The following is a 10,546-nucleotide window of genomic DNA, read 5'->3' on the forward strand; positions in this document are numbered from 1 at the left end:
AGTTAATCAGTTGTACCCTTTGCATTAAATTGAGGTCCCTATTTCGATGCTCTATTAAGGAGCCTCTGATGTTGGTAAGCATGTTCTTCCAGTTAACGGAAGCCATCTTGAGCGGGCAGCTAGAAAATGTGACACCGAGAGACTTATGTTGGTTCGTGGAAGTGATCCAATCTAAGTCTGCGTTCGCATAACCATTGAGGCTGAGCATAGAGCTTTTCGTGTTATTCACAGCAGCACCAGTAGCACCACAATAAACGTGTAAGGCGGTCTTAAGAGTTTGAACATCGTCGTCACTCCGAACTATGACCCCTAAATCATCTGCATACACATTGGTTACTTTCTTTACCGACATAATCGTGATCCCTTCCAAGAGAACGTTTAAATGTCGGACAAGAGGTTCCAGAGCTATGACATAGAGCAGCATGGAGAGTGGGCTTCCTTGCGGGAATCCACGACAAATATTTATGGCTCTCGTGCATTGACCGTTGACAAGTACTTTTGCCGTCATCCCAGTAATCATACTTTGCAAAGACTTCAAGCACCGTCCCCCAAAACCCAGGGCCGACATTGTTTTAAAAAGATAACGATGATCAATCCGGTCAAAAGCATTTGCAAAATCAATAAAGCATAGAGCACCTTGAAGTTGAGCTGCCGAAAAAATGGAAATCACATCACGATATTCACTGACCGTTTTGATGATACTTCTATGCGGAAGGGCCGTTTGGTCCTGCGCAATGACACGTTGTAGGACTGGAGTCAGTCGCAATTTCAGTGCACGGGCAACAATTTTATAGTCTCCATTTAATAAACATATAGGTCGCAGACGACGGACATCCTTCATTCCTCGCTTCTTGGGTACCATCACAAAGACACCCTCTTTAAACTCCGAGAGTATGGAGATACCGTTGATGACTTCATTGATGATGGCGGTGAGCACATCGCCTAGAACATTCCAAAACCTGTAGTAAAATTCGACTGGTAAACCATCCGGCCCAGGCGTCTTGTTTACCGGAGAAGTTTTGACGATATCCAAAACATCATCACTAGTAAATATGTCCAATAGCGCCCTATTCTCGTCCTCAGTAACTATCGAGTCTGTGCCGTGAAGTAACGTCGCCACAGACTGTTCATTGACGTCAGGGGCAGTATATAAACACGTAAAAAAGCGATGGATTTCGTTAATGATGTCACGTTGTTCATGGAGCACATCGTTATTCACATCGCGCAGGGTGTTGATAAAACTATTCCTTCTATTCTTTGCATGCCGGAGGAGATGATACAAAGAGGCAGTTTCATCTTCGAGAGTGGAATGTGATCTTGACTTTACCTTCAAACCATCAAGTTGTCGTCGTTTCAGTTGGGTTAAAATCGCCTTAATTTTCTTTATTTGCATGAAATGGTCAGCAGACAAAACGGGACGATCATACAGTTCTCGCAAACAGGTATAATAAAATTCAATAGTGTCTTTCCGAAGTTGAGCCCTTGCCTTGCCATAGTCGATCAAAGTCATCCTCAGCTTCCTTTTAGCGTAGTTGGTCCACCACTCAATGGTGGAAACGTATCTGGGGCGCGCTCTGAGGCACATATTCCAGGTCACTTGGATGGATTCATTTAAGTCTGTTCCGTGAAGAAGACTGACATTCAATTTCCAAAGACCGCGTCCCCAATAGGTCGTTTGCCGGGCAAGATGTATGCTACAACGAACTCCACAGTGATCAGAAAAACTGGTGGGAATCGTGTCTATTGAAGATGCACACTGCATTAAACTATCGGATATATAAATTCTGTCAATTCTACTGGCCGCCAAGTTCGTCATATATGTAAACTTAACTGCTGTGGGGTGAAATAATTCCCATGCGTCTGTAAGACGTAAGGCTGTGACACAATCTTTCAGTGCTTGAGAGAAGTTAAAGTTCGGTTTTTGATCTTTTGACTTCAGTACACAGTTCCAGTCGCCAGCTATAATGATATTTTCTGAATTGTCGTTTAATAAGTGAACCATTTCACCGGTGAAAAAAGTTGTCCTGGCCGCTCGGGAGCTGCTACCAGAGGGGGCATAGACATTAACAACAGTCGTATTAAAGATTTTACAAGAGATTCCGCGACCGGATTCTAGAAGACACAATGGCTCCGCCGGTATACCATGTTTCACCAAAATAGCCGTTCCACATTCATTTTCGAAAGCAACATTTAAAATTTCAGTAAACCCCGGGAAATTAAATTCACTGACCATTACCTCCTGCAAGAGAGCAATATCGGTATCCGAATTATACAAGAAATCTTTCAAAGCCGCCAATTTTGGTGGACTCCTAATCCTGTTAATACTCAAAGTCATTATATTGTAAGTCTGTGACATTCTCTGTAAACGTCGTTCCATTTAGGAAGAGAAAACCAATGGACACACCAACATAAAAACCAGTGTAACGTTCAACAAAATCGTCCTGTTATTATCTGTGGACAAATGAGGCATTTCATTTTAGCGCAGCGATCCAGGGTGCCCTGCAAGGAGACTTTCGTCAACTGGTATGCTATCAATGATCATCGGCAGCGTGTCAACTGCCGTCGTTGCTCGTGGTGCACAGTCATCTTCCTTGTCCGTCGCCCAGTCCAACCTAGGGGAAGACCGATCCGTGCTACATTCACGAGATGGCCGTCTGGGTGGACCATCGTTGGGAGCCGCCAAGCCTTCTTTACACTCTATCCCTTCTCTAGACCTGTGTGTTACAGGGTTTCTACCATCTTCCCTATCTGGACTATACGTTGAACTATCTGAAATATCCTTATTTTCCTCTGGTCCATCATTGCTTTGGTCATCGTCCATCTTCGTAATCTGACGCAACTTTTCCCTGGTTTTTGGGACCTCGTGCGCCGCCGCCGGATGGGCAATCCGCCTCTTCTTGTTTTTTCGCGATCTAGGCGGGGAAGAGACCATATCTTGCCCGTCATCCGGTGGGGAGTGAGGCAGAGTAACTCCGACAGTGGCTGAGTATTCCAACTCCTGGAGCACCGTCGCATCAGTTCGACGCTGGGGAGTATCAGTCGAAACCTCTGGGTTAACTGGCACTTCGTTTTGTAGCCGGGGTAAAGCAGGTTCGCCCTGGTCAGAGACCGTGGAATCGTGAAGGGGAACTGCTTGAGAGACATGGTCGGTACCCGTCGCTTGGATGACACTTGTCGCAACGGGAGGGGACGGTGTAGCGATGACAGCCGCAGCCGCATACGAGAGCGGTATATTTACAACTCCAGGTGAGCGCGTGACGCTGTCTCCGGGTGGTAACTGCGCGATCCGACGCCGCGAACACTCGGCGCGAATGTGCTCCGTCGAGTTACATATAGAACAAGTTCGCGGCTGTCCATCATAAATAACTAAAGCACGATACCCGGATACACTGATGAAGGACGGGATGTGCTTCAGCAAATCAATTCGAACCTGCCTCACGCCGTTCAGTACAGGCAACGGATAATCATTTCCCCACTTTTCTTCGTGAATAGAAAGGACACGTCCATATGCACGTAAAACCTCGCTCACATGATCACAAGGGATTTCGAAAGGAAGTTCAAATATCCGCACCGTACGCAAACCAAGTCCACCAAAAGAGACGTGAACTTCGGTAACACTCCCATCAGAACGTGTAAATCTCATAACACCACCACTTTCTTCAACGATACGACTACAGAGATCAGAATCCTTCAATTTAACAAATCCGACTGTTGCAAGGTGCGACAAATGTATTCCAGTAATAACATCGGAAGGAATCTTAACTTGTTCAATCACAAAATATTGAAATTCCAGGGCAGACGGTTTAACACATCCTCGTTCAAAAGTAAACTTAAGAGTATCTCTTCTAGAAATCAAAGCCATCTTCAAACTGGCACCATTACACAAACATCAACACGAGCACCCAGACAGCACAAACGAATGTACTGATAACGGTAACGAAAAATCAACTAATAACAAGATAAACAACACAATATGGCGTCACAAGCAGCAGCAAACTTGCCTTGCCCTGAGCAGCGACGGAGCACAGCGTAAACACGTCCGCTCTCCACGACGGCTCAAGCCGGAATACCTACCCCTAGACCAACGAGCCTATTCGTTCCGAAAACGCACTGCATGTGAATGACGCCACCTTTGATGGTCTCACCATGTAGGGCTGCAGCTCAGCCAGCGTTCTCCCTGTCTGTCGCGGTTGGATTGTTTCCATCGACGTCTTTTACTACAGGAACTTCACGAATCGGAGGGAGCTCGTAGCCGATGCCCTTGCTAACACAGAAGACAAACTGTTGCTATTACGAGTCTCCGGGTGGTACATGAAAAGAACCGTCGTTTCCGTGGTGTAGCGGTTATCACGTCTGCTTTACACGCAGAAGGTCCCCGGTTCGATCCCGGGCGGGAACACAACAATTTTAATCTATATTTCGGATTTCATTTCCGAGATGACCTCACGTCCGCGTATGCAGAGACAAGCAATGTCGTATGCTAGACGGATAGGGCGTCATTTTACGGTCAAATACTGTTGCTCTCTTATTGCACCGGTATTTGGTAACTGAGAACGCCCCTAGCTCCATTATGGCTGGCAAAATTTATAATCCGGTTCTTCAGGGCTACTTCAAGTGCGCTTGCTACTGGCTTTCCTGAGCTCACCCTACTCGCCTTGTCACAGCTCTGACAAAGTGTGATGCTAACTAATAATGAGAAACTCTTAGCCACGCTCAATCTTACATGCCACCCCTTGGTTGTTGCCGTCGCTAGTAAGATGAGGGTAGACTGTCGCACAATTAAGCTGAATCTCCACTCACGGTGCACATATCCCGCAAAGACAACCTTGTTTTCCGTTGCATGCAAAATTACCGTCTGCTTTTCTACCGAATTCCACCTACGTACTTTACTGGTGCCGCATTCTTGTTATATCCACGTGCTATAACAGGCGTCTACTCTTCATTGAGGAGCTGCAACCGGGGCTGAGTTCCACCTACTCTTCAGCACGGTCAAAATGGCAGGGCTCGTCCGGGATTTGAACCCGGGACCTCCTGCACCCAAAGCAGGAATCATACCCCTTTTTTTTTTTTTTTTTTTTTTTTTTTTTTTTTTTTTTTTTTTTTTTTTTTTTTTTTACCAGCGACCTATGGATAACTGTGAATCTTCCACTACAGTCCACCGCTCTACCAACTTTTTTTTTTTTTTTTTTTTTTTTTTATACAGTACTGAAATTAAAATCCTAAAACATGACTATATAATGTAGACTGCTGACTGAAATAAAGATTAAAACACGAAAACTTCAGTCCTGGTGTAGAGAAGAAACATATATAAAGGCGGCAAATCCAGAAACAGTATAAAAGAAAATGGCTCACACAGGTGACCTTAGCCAACACCCTCTCTTTCAAATGTCAGGCTAAGCATATTGGCAAAATCATCTCGGAGGCCTGGCAATCGCAAGCGCTGCCAGTAAGCAGTAAGCATGTACTGCCGAAACGCTAGGTGTCCATCCTCTTCATGACAACTGTTGACAAAATGTACGAAATGGCCAATCAACCACATGACGGTATGGAGCTTCGTCCGCGGAAAAAAGGAAGAATCGGGCCGGACGATGATGTCAATAGTATAAGCGGCTTCAGCAGACCTAGTGACAAAAGCAAGTTGTTTCCTGAGCCAACGCCAATTAGCAAGGTGCCCACAGCAGGTGAATCGATGTTCAAGGGTATCCAGGAGACCACACCGAGTACAGGTGTCCGTGTCAGAAAGACCAATACGGTGCAGTCGTACATTGGTGGGAACCAAATTATTTATTACCCTATACCACGTGGACGCCACGGCCATAGAGTGGATCGGCAGACTAACGTTCTTCCAGACGTTCCTCCAGGACACAGATGGAGACGCCAGTTCTATTGGATTGGGACCGGCCAGCCCCTCCCAGCGGGCAATCAAGCCCTTGGTCGTTGGCACCGGTCGCCGCAAGAAGACGTCACCGAGGTAACTCACCGCAATGTAAAATTCCCGAATGTGTTTCAACTTAAAATTTAGGCGTCCGACATCGACAGGTGGAGCAAGGCTCGCCGGACGCACAACAGTAAAAAGCCTGGATGTAATTGAAGTCACTTCTTGCGTAACAATTAGAGTCGTTCGGCGGACGTACAAAGCAGACGCCTTGCGAGTAATGTCAGAGAGGCCCAAGCCTCCGGAGAGACGCGGTTTCGTCATTACCTCGTAACGTAACTTGAATAGATGGCCCTTCCATATAAACCTGCTAGACAATTGGCGCAACCTTTTCGCCACCATCATGGGAAGTGGGAACAGCTGAGCAACATAATAAGCTTTACATAGAACGTAGGTGTCTAAAATTCTGACTTTTTGCAAAATGGTAGCAGAGCGCTGCTCATGGACCATCAGAGCCCCCTGTATCTTCTCGGTGACAGATTTCCAATTGAGAGCCGCCATTTTTAGAGGACACCGATCAATGATAATCCCCAAGGACGTATGGCGATCGACAAAAGTGGCCCAAGGGACGTCAGCATCGCGAAATCCTCGAATATCAAGGAACTTACATTTACCCTGATTGAGACGCGCTCCAGAGACACGACAGTATGCATCAACCGCCCCTTTCAACAACAGGATATCATCACGTTGACGGAGGAGAACAACGACATCATCCGCATATGCCTTAACAGAGAGCTTCCCACCAGAGAGGGACATACCCTGAAGCTTGAGAGCAATAGTCCGAAGCAGCGGTTCCAGGGACAATACGAATAAAGACATAGAGAGCGGACTACCCTGAGGCACTCCGCGGCGGATAGCAATGGGCGGCGTCAGCTGCCCATTGACTGACACCCGAGCTGTTATTCCCCTATACAAATTGCCAAGAACACCACGTGATGAAGCGTTAAAACCTATTGTACCTAAAACACGATCTAAAAACACATGACTGACGTGATCAAAAGCCTTATAAAAATCAAGGAAGGCAAAGGCACAATGTACGTTTGTAACCGCCGCAACCGAGACAACATCCCGATATTCGGCTACTGGTGTCAGAATAGATCTATCATGAAAACAACATTGATGTGCACCAATCACACCCCGAAGCAGAGAAGACAACCGGCTATTGAGCGCTCTAGCAGCTGTCTTATAGTCAAAATTCAGCAATGTGAGCGGACGAAGATTGGCAGCAGATAAACGACCAGAGGACTTCGGGATTAAAACAATTTTCCCTACTTTAAAATCGGCAGGCACATCCATCCCCCTGACAATCTCATTTAAAATCTGCGTAAAAATGCCACCCAAAAGAGGCCAAAAACGGAGATAAAATTCTTTAGGCAGGCCGTCTGGACCCGGCGATTTACTGGACGGAGAGCGAGCAATAAAATCGAAAACATCATCTACCTGGAACTCCCGGAGAAATTCGCCGTTCGCGTCAGACGCGATCGTCGCAGTTAGATCCCCGAAGACATCATCCGAAAGAGACTCACCAGAATCATCGGCAGAATATAGACTAGTGTAATACTGATGAAGAGCACGAACCATTTCCTCCTGTGCAATAAGCTGTCGCCCATCATCCACCGTAAGAGAAGAGATGAAGGAGCGACGACGACGAGTCTGATGCCGTAGCAGGTGGAACAAGGATGTCAGTTCACCTTCAACAAGAGAGTGAGGTTTCGACTTAACTCGCAGACCATCCATCTGTCGTCGTTTAAGGCTCAAGAGCTTGGCTTTAATACGACGAACATCATGGATCCGCAGTGGAGAGGTACCCGCCGCGTCATATAGTTCACGCAGGACAGAGTAGTAATATTCATACGTGTTCTTAAAATCACGCGTCCTAGCAGCACAGTAGAAAATCAAAGTCTGACGAATCTTGGGCTTGGCAAACGCAGTCCACCAAACCAGCAAGGAGGGGTATCGCGGGACAGAGTGAAGACATCGCTCCCACACGCCACTTATAACATCATCCATAGCACTGTCGGCAAGGTGGGAAACATTTAACATCCACTGGGAACGATAAAGTTTTGCAGGTTAGCGACTAAGATTTACAGTTGCAGTAAAAGCACAATGGTCAGAAAAACTAGTAGGAATAACATCGACAGAAAGAATTTTATCACATAAAAAATCAGATAAATAGAATCTGTCGAGTCTACTGCATGAGGACGCGGTAAAAAACGTATATTTCACCAGGGTTGGATATTTGTGTTCCCAAACATCACGCAGATGCATCGTACGAACTAAGTCATGTAAATCACGGCAATAATTAAAATTGGGGGACTGGTCTGCAGGGCGTAAAACACAATTAAAATCGCCTCCGAGCAGGAGACTCCGAGGACTCTGGCGCAAAAGATAAATAAGCTCTTCTTTATAAAAGCGCGATCGAGCCACAGTGTGACCCGAACCAGAGGGGGCATACAAAACAACGAGGCGGAGATCAAAAAGACGACAACCAATCCCACGGCCAGAGTCAAGGAATTCAATGTCAGTAATAGGAATGCCCTCTCGAAAGAAAAGAGCAGTTCCTGTTGAATATTCCGGCGCGACATTGAAAACAGTTTGAAATCCAGGTAGAGAGAGATCAGAAAACAACACTTCCTGCAAAAACACTACGTCCGCACAGGCGTCGTAAATAAACTGCCGCAAAGAGGCAATGCGAACGTCGGACTCAATACGGTTAACATTTAAGGTAAGAAAGGTGTATGCTTGAACCATAGAGAGAAAAGCGAGAAAACAAATCACCTACACCGACGCACCAGCGTCAGAGTCCATAGCAGGGGTGACAGAGGCATCCGAGGGAGGGGGACTGCTACCCCGTTCCGCGGATCCCTTACGTTTCGGTTTTTTACGAACAGCATTAACGTTCGGCTGAACGCGTAACTTGCGTCGGCTGACGGGCAAGGAAACTTCAGCCGCCGGTGACGTAGGAGGGTCAAGTTCTGTATCCGACACCACCCGCGCCGGTCCACATGCGGGATCCGGGGTCGCGGGGGAAACATCCGACAAAACGGAATGGTCAACACCTGCACTAGCTTCCGGCAAACATGGACTGCACGGAGGCGAAACGTGAGCAGGAAGGTCCGAGGCCGCAGAGTTGGAAGGAAGCGGAGCAGCTCCGCTGGCAGAGGTATGGGGCAGCGAAGCAGGAAGTTGTCGCGGCTCCACTTGTTGTGACATCGAAGTCGGTTCGGAAGACGGCGCCAACAGGCCCGACCGACGACCCGACTCGAGAGAAGCTGCGTCGGAGGCCGGAGGGGCGCCAGCAGCCGCCACCGGAACCGCTACCTCAGGAGGGCAGGGAGCAGCTACAGTACACAGTGGCTCGGAGGATGCCGGTCGCTCGGACTGGGGCATCTCAGGGAGATCCTCATCCGTACTATTTCCATCGTGTGGGCGACGCCTCTTATTATTCAAAAGTGGCACACCCACCTGAGGGACAGACGGAACAACATCAGATTTAGCACGCAAAGGAGGAAATTCTGTATCAGGGGTGCGCAAAACCTGTGGAGGGGCGCTACTACCACTGGACTGTGCTACACCAAGAGCAGAACCACCTGCAACGAGGTCAGCGACCGTTAACTTGCGACGCTGTTCGAGAGAATTTTTTAAAACAAAAACTCTCCGCGGACAGTCGGTACGCACGTGACCACTTTCATTGCACAAAAAACAGGTGCCAACCTGACCACTATATGTTACATGGACACGATATCCACCGATCTGCAGGTGAGATGGAATATTCTGCTTAACGTGCATTTCGACTGAACGAATACCACTGTAACATTGCAGGCGATGTTGGCTTGACCAGCGTTCAAGGCGAATGCTCTTTACATCACCATACTTCTGTAGACCCTCCTTAAGATAGACATTATCCACCTCCGGTGGAAGGTTGTAAACACGAACATTGGTATACGTGATGGAAGCATTGGAAAGCAGCACGGTACTTACAGAATCATCCCGATGCCGAAAGAGAACTTGATGACCATTTTTAGAAAGAATTTTATCAACCTGAAGTGGGTCCATAAACTTAACAAAGAAAACATACAGTTCGGTATCAAAATAAGCAGTGTGCACCTGATCCGAATGAACACCAAAGGTATCTACCAACCAATCATGAATCTCAAGAGAACTAGGTTGCACATGGCGGGTTGACTTGTCAAAAGCAAAACTAACTGTAGCCTGACGAGGAATAACCTGGGACGACATTTTCAAAATATGCGGTCGAAACCGCTACACAAAAAACACTGAAATAAGGACAGAAAGTAACACAAGGTACGAAACAACGACGGAGAAACACTCACAGAAGTTGCAACACAACACGTAAACAAAAACGATAGTCCACTATACGTAACGCTACGGCGGAGCGGAAGACTAGGCACGTCCACACTGCGCGGCGTCTAAAGCGGAACTTACCCCTAGACCAGCGAGCCACCTGGCTGGAGCAGTCAAGTTAATCCCAAGCAGTGCGCCTCACAGGGAACACAAACTTTCACGTGAATTCGCAAGATAAACGCTTTCTGCAGGCAGCACTCACCACTGATGAGAAGAATATTAAAGGCAACGAATAAAAAGCGAAAT

General features: G+C 47.1%; 1 non-coding gene across 1 annotated transcript; it reads left to right on the forward strand.

The window, feature by feature from the left end:
* The first annotated feature begins 4,326 nt into the window (after nucleotides 1-4,326).
* Trnav-uac lies at nucleotides 4,327-4,399 on the forward strand. The gene has a single exon. It is a non-coding gene; the product is annotated as a tRNA-Val (tRNA).
* The last annotated feature ends 6,147 nt before the right edge of the window (nucleotides 4,400-10,546 follow it).

Source organism: Schistocerca piceifrons, unplaced genomic scaffold, assembly GCF_021461385.2.
Source record: "Schistocerca piceifrons isolate TAMUIC-IGC-003096 unplaced genomic scaffold, iqSchPice1.1 HiC_scaffold_537, whole genome shotgun sequence".
Taxonomy (NCBI): domain Eukaryota; kingdom Metazoa; phylum Arthropoda; class Insecta; order Orthoptera; family Acrididae; genus Schistocerca; species Schistocerca piceifrons.